The 23,464-nt window shown below is 44.9% G+C and overlaps 1 protein-coding gene across 6 annotated transcripts in view; it reads left to right on the top strand.

Moving 5' to 3' along the window:
• The window catches only part of GNG7 (G protein subunit gamma 7), a 79,155-nt gene that overhangs the window by 586 nt on the left and 55,105 nt on the right, over positions 1 to 23,464 (top strand). For 2 of the 6 annotated variants that reach the window (XM_054805243.1, XM_054805240.1), the window contains exons 2-3: positions 4,559 to 4,593; positions 14,598 to 14,673. The gene's annotated coding sequence lies outside the window, so the exon portion shown is untranslated. Of the gene's footprint in view, positions 1 to 4,558; positions 4,594 to 9,431; positions 9,580 to 14,597; positions 14,674 to 23,464 lie in introns of those variants that run through there. The other 4 variants (XM_054805242.1, XM_054805239.1, XM_054805244.1 and 1 more) reach the window with 3 other exon arrangements.

Raw genomic sequence — 23,464 nt, 5'->3', positions numbered from 1 at the left:
GCTGGCCCCGGAGGTGAGGGAGTCGTGAGGTTCTGGGGGTGCTGGGGCTGGAGGGGGCATTGGGAAGGTGCTGGGAATCCTGTGGGGTATGAGGGGTGAGTTGGGCTGGAGTGACGGGGTTAGGAGGGTGCTGGGGTCCTGGGGTACAGGGCTGGGAGAAGGGAAGCCCCTGGGCAGGTTGGGGGGAGGCTGGGCGATGGGCTGGGGTGGGGGTTAAGGGGCTCTGGGAGGGGCAAGGAGGGCCCTGGGGGGACTGGGCTTGTGGTAGAGGGGTGAAGGAGAGGGATGAGAAGCTCGGAGGGTATCTGGTGGGCATCACTGAGTGCTGGTGGGTCGGGGGGGGTGATTCCTGGATGAGAAGGTGATCTGGGGGTGGACACAGAGAGGGGCTGTGTTGTGGTGGGGGCCCCAAGGTCTTTGGGTGAGGGTGTTGGGTGGAAGGGGCTGTCATGGCGGAGGTGGGGGGCAGTGGGGTGCGTGGCTGGAGCTGGGGTGGCGAAGGGCACCTCAGGCTTTTGGGTGGAAGAGGTGAGAGGGGGCAATTGTAACTGATGAGAGTTCAGCACCAGCTTACTTTGGGAGTTGGGTGACTTAACGGGGATGGGGTCTAGACCCTGTTTCGGGGTATAAAAGGAGGTTGGGAGGCTTGTCAGAAGGTCTAATATCACATAATCTACTTGTTTTTTCAGAGTGTGAGTTAATGGTGGGTTAGTATAGAAAGGTTGCGGAGAGAAGGGGAAAATAGCTGGAGGAGTCGATGGCTGGTGAAGGATAGTAATGGTAGCCTGCCTGTTCTGGGCAGTGCTTGGTGGCATTAGTGAATTGTAGTGCACGGGTTATGTAAAGGAGGGGTAGCTGCAGATGCTGGCTTTTCTGTATTACTGAGGTAGAGCGGAGTAGAGGAGATAAGTGGGTGCCGCAGACAAAGGGAGAAATCTGTCGTCGTCTTCTCCTTATTTCCAAATAGAAGTGTGGAACGAAAAGCTGGATGCTGGCAGGCGTCCTTTAGGAGGTTAAGGAAGGGAAGCTGTGTAGGTAAGCAGGGCCGGGAAGGTGTCATGGTGCCTGGTTCGCGAGCTGGGTACCTGATCTCCTCTGCAGCTCATTTTCTTCAACATTGCTGGAGCAGGTGAATGGCATTCACCTCAGTACTGGGCCATTGCCGTCAGGTGTGGCCTTAAATAAAACCCAAATGGACTGTGCTAGAGCTGTGTTCTGCTCTGAGATGTTCTCTGGTGCTGCTTGTAAATGTGGCAAGAAGTTATTGTGGCTTTTAAGGTGCTGAATTATCTTTAATGGGTTTGGGGTTTTTTTTGGAGGGGGGAAAACTGACAGGTTTGTTTATAACTGTGGGCTTCTTGTAAAACTAACCCGGACAAGTACAACTGCGATGATTATTACCAGGAGAAAAGCTGACTTGTGGTACACCACAGAAGTTGGTAACTTGATATTTAGTCTGAGTCTGTAAGTAAACTTGAGGCCTTTTAGGTAATTGCTTGGTTTTCTTAACATACTGCTTTTCAGAGACAACATGCTTCTCAAGCACGTAATATTGAAGTCAGACCTTCATCCTTTGGGGGTTTTGCTTTTCTTTAGCTTTCTGCTGTGTGGGACATCCCATCGCATGCAGGTGGATGAGCCGATCGCTGCTGGGTTGGCTTCCAGGTCAGCTGCATGATCATAAAGCAAATGCACGGGAGCTCTGTGACTATGTAGCACCGTTTATCATATTCTGGTTGTAGTCACTATGGGGGAAAACGCACCAAAAAAGCTGGATCAATATGTTTATATAGAGCTTATTGTCTGAGAGGTTTTCTTCTGCCATCTGTAGCTGCAAAACAAATGGAAATAGCCCTTTTGCGTGGCTGGAGTATTGTTGTGGATTTTAATGATTTACACAGAAGGCACATTTTAACGCACCTACCAATTTTTTTGTATCCATCTTATCCCTGGATATAGTATTTAACTGGTATTACTTATGGTAATTAATGCTTTTTGACATTGAGCGTTATCTTAGGAAAGCATTATCCCTCTTTGAAGGTTGGGGAATGGCACCACACCGGGAGACTGACTTCTCTTGGTTCAAACAGGCAAGAAGAATAATTCAGTGGCCCGGAAAAGAGCGTGTGACTCCAGAGACGTAGGTTTGTCCTCTGCTCATCACAGTTCCCCTGTGGGCAGCCCAACTTCTGCCTTCCTGCCTTATTTCCTTATCTGTGAAATGGAGATAACTGCTCTGCCCTACCTCGTGCGCTGGGAGGTTGTCATGCCCTGAAGTTTGTTAACATAACGAGGCAAGTGCCTGGCTCCCGGACCTGTGGTCCCACTGTTTGTCCCTGGACTCAGCTCCGGAGGAACCAGACACTCTGCCCTTCAGAAAACGCTGATTTTTTTATCGCTGCTAACTGCTGTTCTCTGCTTCCTCGCATGTGAGTGAGGCAGTAGAAGTTGTCACTGTCAGGCACAGGGAATCGTGGTTTCCTTGCCAGAAGTCATCCCGTTAGTGCAGCGGTTGGTTAGTCTGCCAAGCCGTGGGGCTGGCTGAGTGCCAGTGCCTAACTAATTGCCCTTAGAACGATCTGTTTTGTGTAGGGCTTGAAATCGCCGCTTGTCCACTTGCCAGCGGCTGGGGGAAGTTTTCTTTGACTTCTTCGGGAGGAGGTGGTGAATGGCAGAACTCGAGCCCTTTCAGCTGTGAAGATTAGCGCAGGTTGGAAGGGTCAAATGGTTCAGTCATCTTGAGTTTGTAGACCCCAGTGCAGCTCTGAACTTGCAAGAGTTTGCTAGCTGCTCTTCCAAATGCTGCTGGTAGCAGCAGAACTGGTGAGAGGGGTGGCAGTCCTGGTGGATTACCCAAAAATGATGGCTGCATAAAAAGCAGGGCAAAGGTTTGTAATTTTGGGGGGATTCTTGCACGGGGAGGGTAGAGCGAGAGGAAAAAGAGTTTTATAAAATACTGCATCTCTACCAACGTAATAGCGGGTATGGTGTGAAGTAAGGGACTTGCTGCGGTGCTGGCTTGCTCGGGTGGCTGGTAGATCCAGGGTCCCCATCTTTACAAGAAGTCAAAGGAATTGAGATCTGAAGGTCTAATTGTTGAACCTCGAGGTGGAAAGCTCTCTGTCATTGCTCAAATATCACTCCAATTATTTAATGGATTTAGCCGTGGACCAGAAATCGTTCAGTGGGATCCTGTGCATATAGCGAGTTTTGGAATTTCCCAGTTGTAGCATCTCTGACTTCTTTGGACAGTGTGTGTGTCGGTTAGTTCACCTGCTGCCAGACAATGTGATATATTAACTTTCTCTTTTATGGGTTTCCTAGCTTGATGTGCAGAATGTCAGAAGAAATTAAATTGGGAAGGGAATAAAACTAAAAACATAAATCCATTTCCCTCCTGCTGTGTGGTCTGACCATCATTGCAATAACGGCAAACCGGCAAAGCTGGAGAGGGCTTTTTTAAAAAAAAAAAAAAAAAAAATTTGTCGTAGGTTTACTCAGTTTGTATTTTTAAATAAATGCTGGAACTTAAGGAGAACTGGAAAAACCAGACCTTGCTTTTGGGTACCATCTGGAAGCATCTGGCTTTGGTGGCCTTGTGTGTGTGTAAGCGATGGGCTTCAGACGACTCTGCTCCATCCCTTGGCGTCAGCTCCAGCCATACAGATTTTACTGCTGTCACATATAAGAGTCCCCTGTTATCATCTGCTCGCTTCTGCTTCGGTCTGCTAAAAGGCCCTTTATTAAAATACCAGAACAAATAGGCCATTGTGCAACACAATCCTGTTTTCATTTTAAATGCTATTTCTGAAAGCGAAAGTTGCTCACAATGGTCTTAAGTTGCTCATACGTAAATTTTCTCTCCAGTGAAGCCATCGATTCGATAACTGCTTTAAAATGTTCTTTGTATTGTGCAATTGTGCCGAAGGCTTTTGGCCTCCCTGCTGCTGCTGCTCCTCCAAAATACCTGAAAAGCCGTGAACTAACTTAAAACCCAACTAAAAGTGATCCTGACATCCAATTTGTTTGAAAAGGCTGAATACAGTGATCCACAGTTAATTCTTGATGCTGGTGGTGTTCGGGGCAAGCAGCTGTTGTGCGAGAGAAGCAGTTCCTCAGCTGAAGTATGTTTAACCTTTCTTTTAAGGGACGTACGAGCTGGATTTTTCCTAGGAATGAGTTAGGAATTCATCTGATATTTCAAACTCGAACATGCCTGAAAATCTCCAGTAGTTTTGGATTAGGTTTTAAATGGGTGGGTAGGGATTGGCTGTGACGTTAACAAAAAAAAAAGGAGGAAATTCAGGCACACTGTTAATGCTGAGACACAAAACAGGAAATTTAGTTAAGGATTATGCTTTTTTGTAATTTATTGTGTTTTTTTCCCCTTCCTTTTAACAGACAAGAAAAAGTTTCGAAGTACTCCAGGCTGTGTTGGTTCTGTATAACTGCAAACATTTCCAAATTTGCTGTTAAAGATCTGGTTTTTTAATGGACTTTTAAGAAGCTGTAAAAGCTGAGAAACCTCAGTAACTCCTGCTTTATTTTCATTCTACAGAAAGAAGGGAGGAAAAAAGCTGGAAAACAGACCACGTAAGAGTAACTGTAAAAATATCTCTCTCCTAATGTGAATGTATAAGTAGCAAAATTGGCTCTGGCTTGAAGCCAGCGGTCCAGGGATGCTGGAAAATGTTCCCCCCCCCCCCCCCCCCCCCCCCCCGTCCCTGCTCAGGTGGCAGCGGGGAGATGTCAGCCTCCTCTCATGGCTCCAGGGAGAAGCCAGCAAGTGAGATTGACATTCTGCTAATGTTCTCCAAAAGCTTTTTTTCTTTTTAACTTATCCCCTTCATAAAAAATAAATCTATTTTTAAATATATAGAATAGTTTGGGGTTTTTTTGAGCCCTGAAGGCTTTTTGTCCATTTCTGCCTCATCTGCTTGTAGAAAAATGTACAAGGTCTGCATGTTTCTTGTGTGTTTTAACCCTTAGCAGCTTGTCCTCAGATTTTTCTGCTGCAGTTCTGAAACTACAGAAGAGTTTCTCTGTATACATACTGCAGAAAGTGCTTTTAGGAGGTTATTCCTGCTGTAGTCGTGGTTATTCTCATTTCCTCTGGTCTAAGGGTAACTTTTTTTCTGGCAAAGGATCACTGTTTGTGCCCAATAAATGATGACATATCATGGCTTCTCTTTTCAGTTACTCACTGAGTGATGGTAAAATTCCCAAACACAAATGTTGTGAGTTTAATGTTACTATGCGACTTTTTCTGTGTGTGTGGGGGGAGAAAACCAATCCGAAAGGCCTGAGAGGCTCTTCTCTTTTTCCTTTTTTTTAAAGAAATATGACCATTTTGCTTCTAACTTTGGAATTATGTTGTGTAATCTTAGAAGCGGATGCTCCGGCACATGTGGTCAGTGGTGCTGAGTGCCTGAGCAGATAGCTCCAGGTAATGCCTTTCCAATGGTTAAAAGGAACTGGCATCATTTTCAAGGAGCATCACACTCATCGTATCTTGGGCAAAATGCTGGGAAACTATTTTTTCTGTCACCCCCGAGTGTTGTGAGTGCTCTGCGGTGGCTCTGGCGGAAAGCTGGTGTTATGGTAGGCAGGTTTAATTGCAGCTAATCCTGATTAAATGTTGTCGTCATTCCTGTCCTTCAATTGTGTATAGAGTTACGGCGTTGATCTTGACCCATTGGCTTCCATCCTTGTAAGATACTGACTGGTAAATCTCGAAACAAAATTGATGCTGATCATCTGGAAGGATATAAAATGAGGGTTTTTTTGTAAAGTATGTGTTAAAGCTGGTAAATGGAAGTGGAAAGCACTCCCTGGAATCAGCATGTTTTCTGAACATGTAGCTTAGAAATGGGGAAATAAATATTCAGTTAGTCATAATCTTTATATGAGATTTTTGAAGCTTTTGAAAAGCAAGGAAGGATGATAAATATTATCTAGCAGTTGAGAATGGGTTGGTGTCCTGTAAGACTAAGAATGGAACAAAGTTTGGAGATGAAACTGTGCAAGGCTGGAAATTCAAGTGTCGATGGTCTTTAAACTGTGTTTTTTCATGTGGTCAGGGAATCACTAAGCCTAATTTTGTTGGTTTGTTTTGTTTGTTTCTTTGAGTGTTTGTTGGTAAAGAAGGAAGGCAGAAAAATGTGTAAAGAAAGAGACCCTTCGCCTTGTGCTCTAGTCGCTGTCTTGAGTCAGGTGAAGATACTGCGGGTAGGATGGGATTATGTGCTGGTCAGTGCAATGATTTACTGGGGTTTTGTTACAAATGGGACCTGGAGATTGATTTCAGGAATGTAAAAGTACTTGGAAATAAACTAACCTCTCATCACACCTTTCTCTTCCAATTTAAAACCCTGTGCTGCTTTGCCTACCAGTGGTTTCCAGAAGTGTTTGTTTTCCAGAATACGGGTGTCTGTCCATCAGTAAACCTGTATGTGCTGTCAGCTCGGATCTGGTGTGTTTAATTTGAGGTGGGACTGTACAGCATGCCAGTCTTCTGGGAAAGAAACCGAGGATTCAGACATACTCAGTAGGCATTCAGGCACAGTCAGCAGTGTGAATACGGATATCTTTTTATCTCTCAAGTTTCTCCTGCAGCCTGTTTTACTATGTTGAGTTCGGCTCCTAGCGCTCCAGTATCCATCTCAAAGAGCTGCTTCAGGCTGTACTGCGTGTTCCCTGCTCGTTTGAGTGAATTCATGTTTCCTGGTGCCATGATGTTGGTTGTATCGGGAAGCGAGCTGTAGAAAGCGTGTCCCCAGGAAAAGCTGCAGGAGCAACGGGTGGGTTTCTCTAATTCCATTTTGGTGAGTCTGCAGACTATTCTTTGCGTGTTAAAGCGTAAATCCCACCCTGCACTCTGAAGGGGCTTGCTGCAAATATCTTTCTGGGAAAGGCAACAAAATCCCATGTTTTCTGCTGATTTACACTGCAGAGGTGCAATGCCAAATTCATTTGTCAGTGCTCAAATACGTGGTGCTACGGTCCCTTGTAGAAACTTGTCGAGCTTAGAGCATTTGCGTTAGACTGATCTGTTAGTGCATATGATAAATAGCGGATATGCTTTGTAAAGACGTCAGCAGAAATATATGCAGCATTTTTAACGTAGGACACCGGGGTGAAAAAAAAGGATTTCACATTTGTTAGTACATCTATAACAGGAGCTGTTGCAAGTGACAGCAGTAGCTCTGTGCTCACAGAATACCAATGCAGATGGAACTGGTTGGTTGCCAGATATTAGTCATGGGGCACACCTACTTTGGAAGAGTAGCCTGTGGGTTTAGAGAAGTAATTATTTTCGAACAGCCCTGTGGGGCACAAGCAATTTAGCTTATGGAGGACAAGGAAGGGCTTGCTCCAGAATGTTAGTTAAAAAATCGTGTGCATATGAGCTGCAGCTGGTGATGACTTGACTAGAATTTAATTTGTCCAGGCATTGTTCATTACAGGCATCGTGGAAGACACGCGCTTCTGAAGGCTGAAACAATTGCTGACCTGGTACAGCTTTTGTGGCTAATTGCAATGGAAGTTGGATCCCGAGAGCTGCAGTGGGCAGCCTTTCAGCTGGTGCAGAGAAGAAGTGGAGCTGCTCTGATTTTGGACCTTCTGGTCGATTGTCCAGCTTAGCCCTTCATCCTGCAGAGCTGGCTGCTCATAGCAATTAGAGGCTCTCAGTGGTAGGGACTGTAGGGTGAGCGACAGAGAAGAGCTCTAGCTGAACTGCACTGCTTGCACAGGTCAATGTGAAGCTTAAAGAAGTCAGTGCTTCTGATCACAAAATTCTTCTTTCTCTGATTGCTAATTAGATGGTTAACATTCTTTGCCTTATTATCCCACCCTCAGCTTTTCTTGCTGAGGATCTAGGTTGACACTGCTAGAGGCTCCTAAGGAGCAGTTAACTCTTACGTTTCTTTAGTCTAAACACAACCTGCTCCTTTGGTGCGTGTTTGAAAAGTATTTGTGGTGCATAGTGTGAAAAACAAACTAACATGCTCTAGATTTAACATTTTTATTAGGAGTACATATGATACTGACTCAATCTTAATGTTACATCACACTTTTCTATTTCTTTCTGGTTTATGGATATTTCTGGGGACAATTTCAGCATAGACTGGTTGTAGCTGTGACTTCTGAAGGACTACATTGCCAGTCTGTTGCCAGAAGGCAAGGTTCTTGTCAGGATAGAGGGAATAGATGCTTTCCTACTTGCTGGTGAAGAATATCTTTGCGGTAGCCCATTTTGCCCATTCCAGCAGGGCAGCGAGTGCGCTACAGGGCAGTGACTGTAATTTCATTTTAATAGTCTCAGCGACTCCGTGGGTCATGTGTAAGAAAAGCCCATTAATGCAAGTAGACCTGGGCTTTGCTGGAGAGGGTTCTTTACCTCTCTTGCAAGACTTTTTAAAAATCCATGATATTAAAAAAAAAAAAAAAAGTGTGGAAAATGCTGTTCTCGTGTTATCTGGAAATAGTTCTCACCTTTGGAATAATATTGTTCAGCAGTGCTGGAAAGGCATAGTGCTCAAAATAGCAGCAGCTGCCATAGGCCGTGATGGAGCGGAGTCAAACGAGTTGTGTTGTCAGTCATGGGAACATAAATCCAATTCCACCTGCAGATGAGCATTCCCAAAATAGAAGAGGGTTGTCAACTAACAGAGGAGATGTATTGTGTGCATCTCTTTTGTGCACTGTTACTGTGCTCCCTTCATACTGCATTAAGAAAAAAAATAAAAATTAAAAAGTTGCTGTGGTTTAGCTATAGCTCGAGAGACTAACCACTTCCTACTCTCTTCAGTAAATAACAGCTGGGAGAGGTTGTTTGGTTAATAACTCTGTACGCTGTTGTTTTGTAGGTGCAATACGATTTGTCTGCAGGCAAACTGCCCCGATGAAAAAGCGTGCTGCTCCCTAATTTTCGGAGGAAAGTTCTGCTAGCCTGGGGAAGATGTGAATGTCTCCGGGGTCAGGAAGAGCACTTGAGGAGGGTTGGTGAAGGGGCAGGAAATCTTGTTTGAGGCTTAACAAGGCTAACTGCTAGTGGTGTAGGAAATTCGTTAACACCCTGAGCCAAGGGAGGGGCCACAGGCTGGCAGGAGGGTTGCCACGGCTGGTGGTAATAAAGTTCAGTGCTTTTCTGAATTTTTAACCACAAGAATACTGGTGAGTCCTCCGGAGGCATTTCAGGTTCAAAGTTCTCCTGTCTGCCAGTGTTTCTTCTGTAATTTTTGAAGCCAAAGACTCTCTGGTGCAGCTGTTTTTCTTTTTAAGAGCTTCCTGAATCTGCTAGCTTTCTGCATTTAACTGTTTTTCCTTGATTTAATCATGTCATCCTTGAAACTGTTGTCCCCTGCATAAATAAAGCCTTCCTCCTTCACATTTTCCATGTGCAGACTGCTGTGATAGGCTGTAATTACGGGTTCAAATTCCCGTGGGGACCGATTGTATGGAGCTAACCCGAGTGCCCGTGGATTGGATTTTGGACTGCCAGGCAGAGCAATGCAGATGGTTTCTGTTGAGAAGATGTCCAAATGCTACTTGGATTTTTTTTTAAGTGCATACAAGGTAAAAATTAATCAAATGCAGTATTTTTAATTACTGCAAAAGGGCTCTGTGTTGGCTCTGTGTTTCTCTCCATCTTTCTCTTGTTGGCTGCTTGCTTGCTGTGAATGATATTGCACTATAAATTCCCATCCCTTCAAACCCAGAAACTTAATATCAAAGTAAAAAGCCATTTTCACCAGCAGTATTTAATTTTGTCTAAGAAAAATAGAGGATGATGAAAGTTGACAGTGCTCTTGCTTCTTATACCTTCCTTCCAGGATAATGGCATTATCCTTACTAGCATCCTAATTTAAAGGAACTAGTTGTTGGAGTAGAAAGTTAAGGAGCAGGTGAACCTGTTACATGACCTAATACTTGTCCCTAGTGCCTGCGTGCATTTCCGTTAGACCGTACAAAATGAGCACAATAAAGAATTCAGGGAGCAGAGAGCTTGCTGGCAGACTTGTCGCCAAGTGCTCTTTTCAAGGTTTTGCGAGCTGTATAAATGTGCTAGAAAAGAATGGATTTGTAAGTGAGAGCTCATAAATTTGTGACCTCTTTCCCCCTTGCACCAAGAGCTGGCAAGTGCTTCTCTGTGAATGTGAATTTGCTTGTTTCTTTCTTTCCATGACCAGATTTACAGAAGATTCAGCTCTAATCCATTTCTATAAATATTATTAGTTTGCTTTCTTGGCTTATGTGACACTGAAACAGATCTCATTAGGAGTGGGCTTTCTGTTGCCTTTGAAGGCTTTTTCAGTTGCCTACCAATACTGGTTGCTGCTCCAATTATACGAGGTTTGTTCGTGCAATTCAGACTTTGTTAACAGGTCCGAGTGGGGCCAATGGTCCTAAGAGGAGAGTTGAAATTACGTTGCCAGCAATCAGCTTGGCTCTTGGGATGTCGTGGACTTCTGCTGTCATCTTCTGTGTGATGTGAACCATACTTGGTGTTTCAGTGGTGGAAAGAGCTTCATTCTGAGCTCCTGCCAAAGCTGGTCCATTGTGGGGGATCTTTGTTAATCCCAGCGACCAGGCAACAACTTGCTTGGCTCGTAGGGACCCTGTATATCTGTATGGTTCTGGCTTTGTGTCCTGGCTGTGGGTGAAGACGGTGATGTGGTGGGTATGAAGGCAGAGCAGTAGTGATGCTCTGTCTCTGGGACAACAGATTTCAAGAGTTTCCCAGGTCTCTGATCGCAGATTTTTAGGAGCAGCAACATGATTATAATGAGGCAGTTGAGATTTCTTCAACACCAGATTAGTAGGGAAGCAAACTATTGCTTCTTAAGAAGCCTTTGGTGAAAGATACCAAAAAAGGGCAAAGTATTATTCGGAAACCCCTTTCTAAATATGTTTTTTTAAAAAAGCCTATTTCTGTGATGCTCTCAAGCACAGCAAAGCTTTGTTATGTGAGTAGTCTTGCTATAAATACAGGGGCTGGAGATTAAGAGCAAACAGTAAACAGCTCTGTTAAAAAACACCAAACATACATGTTGTTTTGTGGTGCCATCTCATAATCCTAAGGAATTTTTCTCAATATTTCAGAGTGTGAAGCTGCATGTTGAAAGCATTGCTGGTTTGTTATCCGCTGCTGCGACTTAGCTGGACTGGGATGGTGGCTGGGCAGGGATGGTGCTGTGCCATGTCGTGTGGGCTTTTGTCCTTGCGTTTGTGGAAAGAGAGCGAGTCCTGCGTGGCCAGCGGGATATGCTCGGTTCTGTGGAGGCATCTTCTGGCAGAGTGCACCACACATACAGCTGGGAACAGATTACTGCCTGATGGACAGAGCCATGTTTTAGCTTCAGGAAGCGAAGACAGATATGGCTGCTGACGTGCTGCTGCCTTTTTCATAGTCTTTTGGACTTTTTTTTTTACACTTAAGTTTGTTTAGGACCTGTCTTTGGACACTAGGTCTATTTTAACAGGTTGGGTTTTTTTTTGGCGGGGGGTGAAGTGATAAGGGTACCCAAAAGGAAGGGTTTAGTGAGGATGATGCAGATGGCACTTCTGATGCAGGCTTTCTCCATGCTCATCCATGGAGCCTACATACCTCTGTAGCGAAGAAAAACACCAATTTATATCGACTTTAAAGAGTCTGGCTTAGTTCTGTTTTATTTCATGTGTTATGTCATCAGGCTCCAGCTGCAGCACCCTCCCCTGTGCTCGTTTACAGCTGCAGCTGCGGAGGCTTTCTCGGGAGGGGGCTGGAGGTGGCTGCCTCTCCTGGACGGAGGTGTCTGGGACCCTCGTGCCTCTTCGGCAGCTGAGGGGTTTTGCTCCCAGCAGTTTTCTCTGGATTTTAGCCCAGAGAGCAGGGTTGATACGAAAGGGAACAAATGCCTCTCTGTTCCAGTATGCGGGCTGGTAGATATTGATGCCTCATGAGCTGGGCTGGAGTGAGTCTAGCGGGTGTTTTAATGCAGCAGATTTCTTGGAAGGGTAAGAGCACTTGACGTTTTGCATGTCGTCTTAGTGGTGCCCATGTTTGTCTGACAGCCAGGTCGGAGCCGTAGCAGCTGATGGTGCTCACAAGCTGCAGATAGGAGACTGGTGCTGATGCACGGCTGGGCTGCGCGGTGCACGTGCTGTGACTGTGCCCAGGATGTCTGGCATCTCTTCCACAGGGCAGATGTGCCGCACAGGCAGCGGATAGTTAATGCAGCTCTGTTTATATATCAGGCTCTTAGGGAACTCTCATGTGTGCTGCTTTATCACGGAGCAGGGTCCTGCAGATGCACGTTGGGGCTGGTTTGCCCTCACAATCTCACCAGGGAAGTAATGGGTTTGACACATTTTAAGTTTGCACCTTTCAGACTGCGTAACTCTGCAGTCCCTGTGGCAAGCAGGCTGACAACGCTGCCGCTTCTCATCTTTAATGGCAGCAGCAGCTTACAATGCCCTAATGCGTGTGAACACATCTGATCTTGCTGCCTTCAGCACGCTAGAATGAATGCTCTTGCTGTTTGGATGAGAGAGGTTTGAAGAACAAATAGATTACTATTTCTAATTCTAATTTATATTGTTTCCTGTGAAGCTGTCCCCTCTGCAGGGGAAACACGGTAAAGCCATAACAGGAACAAGCAAATGTCCCGTGCTTCCTGGTGACTGTAATGACTCTGACTTGAAATACATCATTGCTTTAGTCTATTGCTAGCTGACTTTTATCTAGGGTGTTTTTTACTGTTAATGATTAGACATTAAACAGTTCCCTCTAGAAACAAGCTATGTAGCTACTTGCCCTCGCAGAGCTTGCAGCATCTGTTTTTAGTGCTGTTGCCATGAAAACAGGCCGAGCAGCAGCAGCAGCCCTGTTATTGCCCTGCAGCCCCTTGCAGCACCAGCCCTAGTTACCCGATTGTTTTTATCACACCTTAAAGGAAACTCAAGTTTGCAAAAGCTTTACCTAAAGTAATAACATTCATATTCTCTATTCCCTTTGTGCTTTCTTCCATTAAACGTTCTAGCACGGGTTGGTGTTTGTCTTCTAATAGCCGGAGAGGGTTTCATCTAGGGTCAAGCCTTGGAGGGGTCTCGGTAGCTGTCTGTTTGCTGGGGTTGGCTGGCTGTTGGAAATGCTGAGGTGACTGCCTGTCACCATGAATTAAATGCTAAAGTCCTATCTGGGGCTTCGGACACAATGCAATGTAAACATAAAAGCGATGAGGATATTTACCCTTAAGTCAATGACAAATCTTGCCTGACGCTGGTGGAGCCAGGGTTTTATCAAAGGTGTTTTCAAAGGTATAAATTAAACATTGTGAAGGTTCCCGAAGCAAGGCTTATTAGTAAATCACTGCTCTCTAATCGCGTCCTGGGCATATGCCCTCCCCAAGTTCTGGGGTTTATTTTGTGTTTAAAAAAAACAATGAAAAAACCTCAAACTGTTGGGATCTAAAACTTACTGGGCTCTGTGTGCGAGGGTAGCGTTATGGCTGTAGCTGCGATGAGGACATGGGGGAAAGTGTTGGGATCTTTGCACAGTTGCTTTCGTGTCCTGTCATCGTCACTCATGCCCTGCCAGGTGGTGTTCATGGAGCCAGAGCTCCTTAGGTTCGGCTTGGTAAACCTGTACTAAGATTTTCTTGGTTTCTTTCTGGTTCTTGTGTGATGGGTCCAAATTCTGCATTTTCTTTTGAGGATTTCATTATCTGCCGCTTGACAAAGGAATATAATGCAGCAATTTTCCTAACCTAAACAATGATTCTGAATGACTGTATTTCTAGCTCTCCTTTAACTTGTACTTAATTTAAGTGTGTGGGCTTTTTAATTTGATCATTGTGAGGAGGAACAAAAAATGAAATGCTGCAGATATGCCTTCCTCTTCCCTTTCTTTAGTTAAATCTGTCTTTGTCATTCTTTATCTCTTTGACTTCCATGAGTTGCTCAAGCTATTTTTCTTCAGTTTCTTTTGTTGTAGCTTCTATATCGCAATCTTACATCTTTAGAAATACATAATGCACATATGTGACTGCTTCCTTGCCTTCACAGCATTGTTGTTGTCAGCGTATGACAAATAACATGTGATTGATGGCTGACTAAGCATTCTGAATATTTCTTCATTCTTTGTGTGCCTAATGATAATTTTTTTTCCTGTGCATAGGGAGGCATGAGTGGATGGCATCTCTTGTGCCGATGGAGCCATCTTCAGACTCAGATATGAAATTGCACTGACTGCAGACAGGTGCTCTGCCTCCGGGGCAGGAGTCAGCCTTAAAGCTGGCCGATCATCATAGCTGCAATGCTGCTAATTATTGAATCCATGTGACGTGGCCCTCGTATTTATCGAGTGACTTGAAATAGTTCTGTAATAGCCAAGTCTAGCCTGGCTTCAAGCAGGGAGAAAATAGTGCCTGTGTCTGTCAGTGTAAAAAGGGTCTTTGTAGCCATATGGCTGCTACATCTGCTTTCATTAAATGAGGAAAAAAAAAAAGGTGTGAGGTGCTTCAGCTGGTGGGATCAAAGACTGATGCTCAGAGTAGCAGGCATTCCCTACAGGAATGTTTTAAGTGCTGAAAACTCTCCATTTCCTTTTTTAGGAGAGCTGTCCTTTTCAAGCCAGAGAGCGCATCTGCCTTTGTGCTGAAGAAGGTGGCGTGAACACTGTCTAACCAGGTACGTTTACACAGCAGCACACCACAAAGCCAGCCAAACCATCTCTCCTGCCTCCCAGTCAGTTTTCCACATCTTTGTATCCCTGACTCCCCAAACTAGGGATATCTTAGGAGGGGAGTAGTGTGAATGTGATGGCAGCAGCACCCTCAGAGTCCACTCAGAGACAGTTTGACCAAGGCAGGCTGTGTCTAAAACTGCCCCAGGGTCACACAGAAAGCTAACATGTAGCTGTTGCCTATAAGCTGGAATGGTTTTTCTGAATGACGTTATTTTTCTGTGATGATTATTATTGTACCACTGTATTACCACTCTTCAGATGTTATAATATTCTCCAGGACAGACACAGTTGTGCCATGCATTATCTGCCATACAATTCCAGGTGAAAAGATAAAAGTTTTGATAGGATGATATTAAGGTACCTTCAAGGTTGTTAGTTAAAACTGACCTACCTTAAGAGCAGTTCTTCCAAAAGCCATTCACGCTTCCTTCCTCAAAGCAATATATTGGGCACGGGAGCGTTAACAGAGTTGCTTGTTGCCTCTGACTTGCCTCTTGGGCAGAAATTATTTTTTTTTAAGAGATGCCAACAGCGTGTTGGTCTTCAGCGTCCTTCCCTGGGGCTGCTTTTGGAGTGTCCAAGAGAGGGCAGTGTGTTTCTGGACCACACAGCATCAGCTGCCAGGTGTGCACTGCTTCTGCTCATCCTCTGAGAAAACAGCATTAGTTTCCAGAATGCTGAGAGAGCATAAGTCCTTGAAACCAGTTGAAATGAGTAATTGACTGGCAGACTCATTAGCAAATGTATTAGGAGCTGTGTATCATCATGTGACTGTCAGTCCTTTCCCCAGGCTGTGGCAGGGATACGGCAGCACTTCCTCTTGCCTCACTTTCCTAAAAAAATGTCCCGTCTGTCCCACTTGCGTCATTTTGCCCTACTTTTTGCACTTGGTGTCTCCTCCAAGAGGACAACGATGTTCGTGGGGTCAGCATAGAGCTTTGCTGTGAGTCAGAGTCAACTGGAGGCTTAATTCAAAACATAAGGAATTGGGGAGAAAAACAAAAAAAGGAAAACTAACAGAGGTTGTTATATTGTAATATTTTGCCTTAGGGCTCCAAACAGGAAACACTTATGCCAGTCTGCATCTCAAGAGCAAATCTTTGTTCACTAAAGAGGCAGATTTTTACTGAAGTGTGGAAGTATGCATCTCCCCAGCCCAGTCTGGTGCTTTTTTTTTTTCCTCTCCTTTTTAAGCAGTTTCTGCAGCAGGCCCTGTGAATGAGCTGTCACTGCTAGGTTTGGCTTCTGTTTTCAGGACCCATTTGTGAACCCTTTCGTTTCCTTCAGCTCTGCATGGTCAATAACCAGCAGTTGTCTCACAGCACCTATCTGTTACTTAGGAAGCAGTTTTTAATCCTGTCAATTCTTGCCCAGTTCCTCAAGGTACATGAAGGCACCTTTATTAGTGACTTAGATCTTGCAGAAATGATGCTGCCCTGCCCTAGTAATCACTAATATATCAAGAGCACCCTGTTTCCCAGGATTCATTAAGGCATTTATATTTGTTTTTTACTAATTGACTGTATTGGTTGATAGCCTCTAGAAGATAGGGCACTTGTAAAACATGAAAGCACATTGAAATGACCTCAACAGTTGCTTTGAGATAAAAATGTATCCCAGGAGAAACATCCACATTTAAACCCAAACTATTAACCTTGCTTCTAAATCCTTCCTCCAGACATTTATTCTTCTTTCCCTCCTTGTTTTCTCTAGTGGCAGAATGAGATGAACTTTACCCATCTGGCAGGAAAGGTGGGGGAAGATCCCCCCCTGGGGAGTGCATTATTGCGAGCTGGGAAGCAATGCTAGTTTGTCATTATTTTTGTGTGTGTGCGTGTGGTGTTTTTAGTGATTTGAAGTCAACAGCCTGGTGCTGGTTAGTATTTGTTTTACTGGAACAGTTCCTGAGTTGTTGGTGCAGCCTATGAAAATAGCTATACTTTACGCTGTTCAGCTGCTTGTCATAATATTTAAAAGCAATAATGGCACTTTAAGAATTATAAACCTCAGCATCCCATCTGTGTTTCACTCTGGTATTTACAGTGTAATGAATTCTCCCTTGCTGCTTCAGCTGGATACTCTTTCGCCTCCTCTTCCTGTTTCAAGCAGTTGTTAAGTTGGTGTACATTTTAAAATTCCTCCAATTTTTAGGAGGCTCTCAGCAACATAAAAGAACTTCTTGTATTGCTTATTTGCCTGGCAGAGGCATTGAGCTAATCTAATTATGTTAAACCTAAGCATCCCAAGAGTAAAGTAGTGTATTGTCACTGGTTTGATCTGTTTGTAACAGCTGGAGGCATTTGCTAAAACTGGAAGATTTATTTTTTTAGGAATAAACTTTCTCTATAAGCAAATGTTTTTTGCTGCAGACATACAGATTTTTTTTTTGTTGCTATTCTTAATCTGTCCTCTAAAAGGAGGAAAAGGTGATTTTTTTTTTTGTATGAAAGTAAGTTGGAAAGTCCAGAAACATATCTGGTGTATCTCCTAGCAAAAGATGACTGTTGCTATAGCACATTTTTGTTCCATTAGTGTTTGTGCATTTTTGAATTTAATTTTCCAAACAGCTTCAGGAAATTGGCATCCCATAAGTAAAATTTTTAAAAATAGCTCTGTTACTGCTGAAATAAGCCCTGTTATTTCCATGGGCTGGTGTCCTGAGTGTATTACTGGCTCTCTAAAACCTTGGAAGTGTTTAACGAGATAACTGCTAAGCAGAGTTGTAACCCCAAATATTTACTGAGGAATTAGTTTGTCCCGTTTCTTTAAAGAATGAACTCTTGCAAATGGAATGCTGCTTGCCTGCAAGGTTTATTTTAAACTTTTTCCTCTTTTGCTCAGAGGAAAAACAAAGCCTGAGTAGGAATGCACGATTGTGTAGTAACTGTCCTTCTGAATACCCCAGACTGTTCGGAGAGCGCTCTGCTTGCTGCCAAATGGCTGGGTAGGTAAACACAGTGCTTGTGTACCAGGCTGCCTTGCTCCCCACTAGCCCTCCTTGTTCACCTCTGCTCCTTTTCCTCAGATCACTGAATGTTTAAGATGTTTCACACTTAAACTTCAGTTATGAATTATTCTATTTATTTTTTATTTACAGAGCTGTGTGATCTAGAGTTGCACCTTCCTCCACAGACAGCTCGTGCAGGGATGCTCTGTGCATGGCGCTGGGGTGCCGGGCTGCTCTGTCCTCCAGCAGCACAGCTGCTAGCAGTGCTTCCTGTTGCTCTGCTCTGAGACCCTGAAAGAGCTGAGCTTCACAGGAGCAGCTGCTGGTCAGACTTTGCCTTTGGAGGGACTTTAAAGTGACAAGTGCAGTAGCATGGGTCCTGTCAAATGGTTTCTGTGGCTTTCAAGCTTGAAGCATAGATCGCTTGGGGTATGAAGTACTGCAGGACATGGAAGGTCCTTTTCGCTTGCCTCTCCTCCAAGCCTTCCCTTTTTAGGACTTAAAAAATGTTCCAGAGCAAGTTGCCAGAACAGACTTCCTAGCAACTTCACAATTAGCGATTTGCTTCCAAAAGCAAATGTGTGCTGGCTGTGGCAGCTGTTACTTAGCAAAAATCCTGGGCTGTGTGCTGGAAAATGGCAGGAGTTCTGTGGACAAGGGAAAAAGAATCTGCTCATCCCTTGGAGGGATTAATGGGGAAAAGTTAAACTTCACAAGCTCTCCCTTTACCATGGATATTTTGCATTGGTTGTCCAGATACAATTGTTTGAAAATTATTTACTACTTACAGGTGAATATTTTTAGAGCCATGACAAAGTCTACTGAGATCTTTTGCCTATTATTAGAGTACTATGTAGCAGAATTAAGCCTGGTGTTGGTTATCCCATTAAGGTTATTTAATTTTGTGTGACCTGAGCAACTTCACCTTCCGTAATGCGTTTCTCTCTCTTTAACTTCGCTAAGACGTCAGCACTGGAGGAACCTGCTTGCCTGCAGTGAGAAGACGCGACATGCTGCACAGTTGGTCGTTACCTCATAATTGCAGCACTGCTCTGAATCACAGTCTCGTGCTGATGCATCTCGGTGTCGATTCGTTATCTGTTGGTCAGCAGTACCTGCCAGTAATGTTTTACTATAATCCTGTGGTACGGCATGTAACAGTCCCCAAGTTCCTTGATTAGGGATCCATCAGGCATCTGTAAAGGAGCCTTTTGCCATTTGACAGCTTCATTTCCCATGAGCTGTTCTGCGTTATCTAACGATGATGAACAAGGTCACATCGTCCACTGGGCCGGGGAGGCCAGAGCTCTGTACCAGCCCCGCTGCAGGGATCCCTTCTGGAATGGGAATGTTGAGGCTGTTCCGCACAAACAGCACGCTGACTGGCTCTGTTTTTTCTAAAATGCATGGCTCTTTAGTGCTCAAAATCTTTGAACTCTGAATAGCAAAATGAGCAGGCTGCAGACTGGAGTTAGTCTTTAGAGCCTGTGCAAATGCAGTTTGTTTTTTTCTAGTTCTCACTTTAAAACTCCAAGTCAGCTTGTCAGGAACATTGCACATCGACCTTCATTTGCAAAGGTGGTAGAGTTGATGTCTTCCTCATGTTAATGCAGCATCTTTGATTTTTATGCTTTTTCACGTATTGAAGCATTCTTTAAAAATCTTAAGGACTAGTAGCACAATCAGCAGTCACTTGTTACGGAAGGATGAGACTTTGAATCTATATTCCTAAGCTCTCTCTAATTTTTCATAGAACTTTTTATTAATCACAGTTGGAATAGTTGATAGCATCGGCTGCCTGCCCGCTCCGCGATCTGCCGGATCTTGGAGTGTCCAAGGGAATTATGGCAAGTTCCTCCTGCTGGTGAGCTGGACAATCCTCATGGAAAGGCTCTTCTGCAGAGAATGCCTCCCACAGAGTTCCTGGCACCGCGGGTTTTCTGGTGGGCTGGAATGGATGATCTGACTTCCTTCGAGCCTTGCCCTGACTTTGAGGGAACGTTGGCAGCTGCAGGCTCCGGCCCTGGGAGATGCTTTGCATTACCAACTGTTTTTGCTTCCAGTTCCTTCGGAAAGGAATTCCCCTCCTTGCTGCCCACACCCATTTCAATGTATCTCTTAAAGTGCTGGTACTTGCACTGCTAGCTGCTTGCACGTTCACAGAGCAGGCTTGAGCAAGGGGTTCTGGCCCACACCATAAACAAGGCATAGGTCAGGAAGGCCCAAACATGACAAGGTTTTTTTCCAAACCTGTTGGTGTGACAAATTCCCATGACGAGTAGCTGTTTCTAGCGAGAATGGTAGAGCCACTCCGAGACTTGCACGATGACTTTTTAGGTTCTTGTTTCAGGCTCTGTTGCCAGCAAGTGCTGGTGTGCAATATCCGCCTGGAGGAAATTGCAGCCTGCTCATCGACTGTGTAGGAAATGGTAGGAGATAGGGGAGTGTCGGCCGTGAGCGTGGCTGTGCATGCACGGAGAGGTATGTGCTAAATAATGAATGCTGTACTTAATGTACTGGGGACTTACTGAAGGCCTTTCGCCAGCTGGAGGTGCCAGCCGGCATAGGCTGATGAGTGGCAGCAGGAGCATGTCCAGTTGGTTTACCTCCTTGGCTCTAGTGGTCCTGTTTTCGATGTCAGTAAACAGGAGCGTGTGCGGTCACGCTTTGCTTGGCGAGCTTGGTCACGCTGCTGGATATCATGTTCTTTACCTTTGCACTGGGAGAAGCGTGGAAGGAAGGAGGGGGCAGAGTTTATTCCAGCACGCTGAGGTCAAGCTTGTTTTCCCTCTTTGAGCAAGAACAGACCAGCCCCTGGAGTCAGATTCTGCAAGGCTATAAACAAAAGGCTCGTTTCTGCGGAAAGCCAAAGATGGTATTGTGTTCATCTGGAAAGTTGTTGGGTTGTTTTTTCCCTACTGCAAACTGTTCCTTGTGTATTAACTTCCAGTTCAAGAGTCTGTGCAGGAGAAACAACGCCGATGTTAATTGGGCAATAGTTTGGGATGTCAGCAAAGCTGGCACTGATTGCAAACCGGAGGAGGGGGAGGCTGGAGGAGCCCAGGCAAGAGGCTGCTCCGGCAGCAGCACTGGCTTGTGCAGAGCTTGAGTCCAGCCTAAGAGGTAGCCTTCTAGCAAAGGGCCTGCCTACAGCCCAAACGACTTTGCAGAGGCCATAAACCCGTAGTGCAGAGGTGGACTGTCTGGGATGCTGAGGTGTTGAATGTAGGTGGTGCTTGTGGTGGTGGTATTCCCACCTGCTGCATGGGACCTGCTCAGAGACTGCCTTCAGCTGCGGACACTTCTGCTGTGGTTCTGGAATAGTCCTGAAATAGTAGTGCCTGCAGAAAACCTAAACAGCTCTTAAAATGGTGACTGATTTAGAAAAAAAAAAAAAAAAAAAAATTGGTGGTCTGGAAGTCCTTGTGTTGATTTTAAAACAAAAGGAAAGAAAAAGCAATCAAGACGTGGGTTGACTAAGTTCAAGGAAAAAAATAACAATAAAGACTGTGTGTATTGTCACTTCAGGTTTTCATTTAGTTACAGCTTCAAGACTTCATTTAGTCAAAAGGTAGATTTGGTTTTGTGTGGCTTGTCTCTGAATTGAGGCATTGAGCTCTCCTGCAGCTTGGAGGTGGTAGCTGATTCCTATAGCAGCTTGGCATTTATCAGCTCTTAAAGAGCACCAGAGGCACTTAAACAACTGCACATACTTCGCAGGGCCAAGCTACTTGCTATTTAAATCTGTTTGCAATTTAGAAGCCATAATTATTTTTTCATGCCATGAGATCACGTATAGCTGGAAGAGTTGGGAGGCAACGGAGTGGGGGTTGCAGCTAAAGGCTGGCGTGGTGCAGCCTGTGATTTATGGGGGCAAGTTCATCTTGTTCAGCAATTAGCAGGATATTGGGAAAGTAATCTTCCTTCCTTTCCCATATAAAAGGCACCCCATCCTGCATGGAGAGGGTTGAAGAGCATATTGACTGACTGGCGGCTGAAATTCCCCCAGGCTGTTCATCGCACCCCCTTTCTGCAGAGGCTTGTTAACCCGTACTGCAGGGAGAGGCAGGAGCTGTGATGGAAATGGCACTTTGGAGGCAGAGCAAGGGGAAAGCTGCTCCTGAGGACTTGTTTTCCCGTGTTCCTGGTGGCCTTTCTTCCCTGCAGGACCTTTTGGGTGCTGCTGTGCTTGTTGTTCAGCTCTGCGGTCCTGTGTGTGCTCCTTGCTTATCTCCCATGCTGTATTTTGGGAGGGCTGTGCCTCTAGGTTGACAAAATCCCCTGAATTTCAGTCCCCTTGGGTTTATTACTGAATTCTGAAAAGGGATCAGGCAAGCCTGTGCTGCTTTAGCAGGAATGATTGCAATGAGCAAGGCCCCAGCTTTGGCATTTGCTATTTCGGGTCAGGAGGAAGGCGCAGGCTCCTCTCCACCTGCTCTGCCAGGCACAGCTCTGCTCCAGCAAAAGCCTTGGCAGGGCCTGGGGGCTGCTTGGGGGTGAGCGTGTGGACCATGCCATGGAAAGCTTTGCTCAAGCAAAGGGAATGTGAGGAACCGGTGGCTTGCTGATCCTGGAGGAGGAGGAGGGATGGATCAGTGGTGGTGGACTGAGAGCCGTTCGCTCCATCCCCAAAGTGTTCACATTTTTACCCTGTGCTCCTTTTTGGTTTCTTGGTCCCCTAACCTAACACAAGTTCTTCTTTTTCATAGTAAGGCTTTTTCTCTTGCTCTCACCTTCGTATTTATGTGGATAGCTGGCATTTGCCACTCTTGTTTGGAATACGGTGTTTGTGAGAATTGCTAGTCTCAAAAACAAAAAAAGATTTAAATGTGATTGTTTTGGCAAGAGGGCTATTCCTCACCCTTTGATTTACTGAAATCTGAAGAAGAAGGAGGTGGAAGGGGCAAGGCAAGCCATGGCCTAAAACCCAGTGGAGAGTAAATGACGTAGGTTTTACTCCTTTAAAAAAAAAAAAAACTTTGTGTTCAGACAGTAAGTGGAGGAAAACAAGCAGGGTTGGATTTCAGCTCAGATGGATTCTTGGAATTGATCCTAGCTCTCGCTCCCAGCAGCTTTGAGTTCAGTGTGGTAAGTTGGGCTGACCGGAGAAGGGTTGAGCAATGGCTTACTGGTAAGCAGGAAGGAGGACGTCCTGCCGAGCCGCAGTGGTGCAGCAGGGCAGCAGCCTGGCGTGTGAGAAGCTAAACATGGCTTGGTTTTTCTCAGGGTGTTTTTAATGCTTTCTTAAGGCCAGATTACTCCTAGACTTTTTTTTTTTGTGCTTGTTTCTTGAAAACTAAGCTTGCCAGTATGTCTGTGTTTAGCCAGAGGACTCTGCTGGCTTCTTTGCTAAAACACCGTATTTTTGGGGGAGAATGGTGTAGAGCAAAGGTGCAAACACCGTTCCCTCGCCCACCATGGGGGACTTAACGCTCAACATCTGTTGCCTGTATGCCAGTAGTTAGGCTGCAGTGAAATACAGAGCAGAATATTTAAGTGAACTCTTATCCAGTAGCTGAAGCATTGGTTATCTCCAGTTTCAGATGCCACATGTTCAGATCCAGTGTCTGAAATACACAGCGTGACCTCCAGGCCATGTGTGTTATTTATAAAACAAAGGAAAATGGGTTCCCTGTCAATGTGTGTCTGTTGTATGCAACAAAATAAAGATGTGCTTGGAAACACTGTAAAATTTAAACAAATCAATGTTACTTTCAAAACATACCTAGGATATTGAGTTCTTTGGTATGGAAAAGTGATGTCCATAAAAACAGACAACTGCAGTG

The sequence above is a fragment of the Grus americana genome, chromosome 28 (assembly GCF_028858705.1).
Source record: "Grus americana isolate bGruAme1 chromosome 28, bGruAme1.mat, whole genome shotgun sequence".
In the NCBI taxonomy this organism is placed as follows: domain Eukaryota; kingdom Metazoa; phylum Chordata; class Aves; order Gruiformes; family Gruidae; genus Grus; species Grus americana.
Note: the sequence above shows the minus strand (reverse complement) of the source record. Positions and strands in the feature narration are given on the sequence as shown.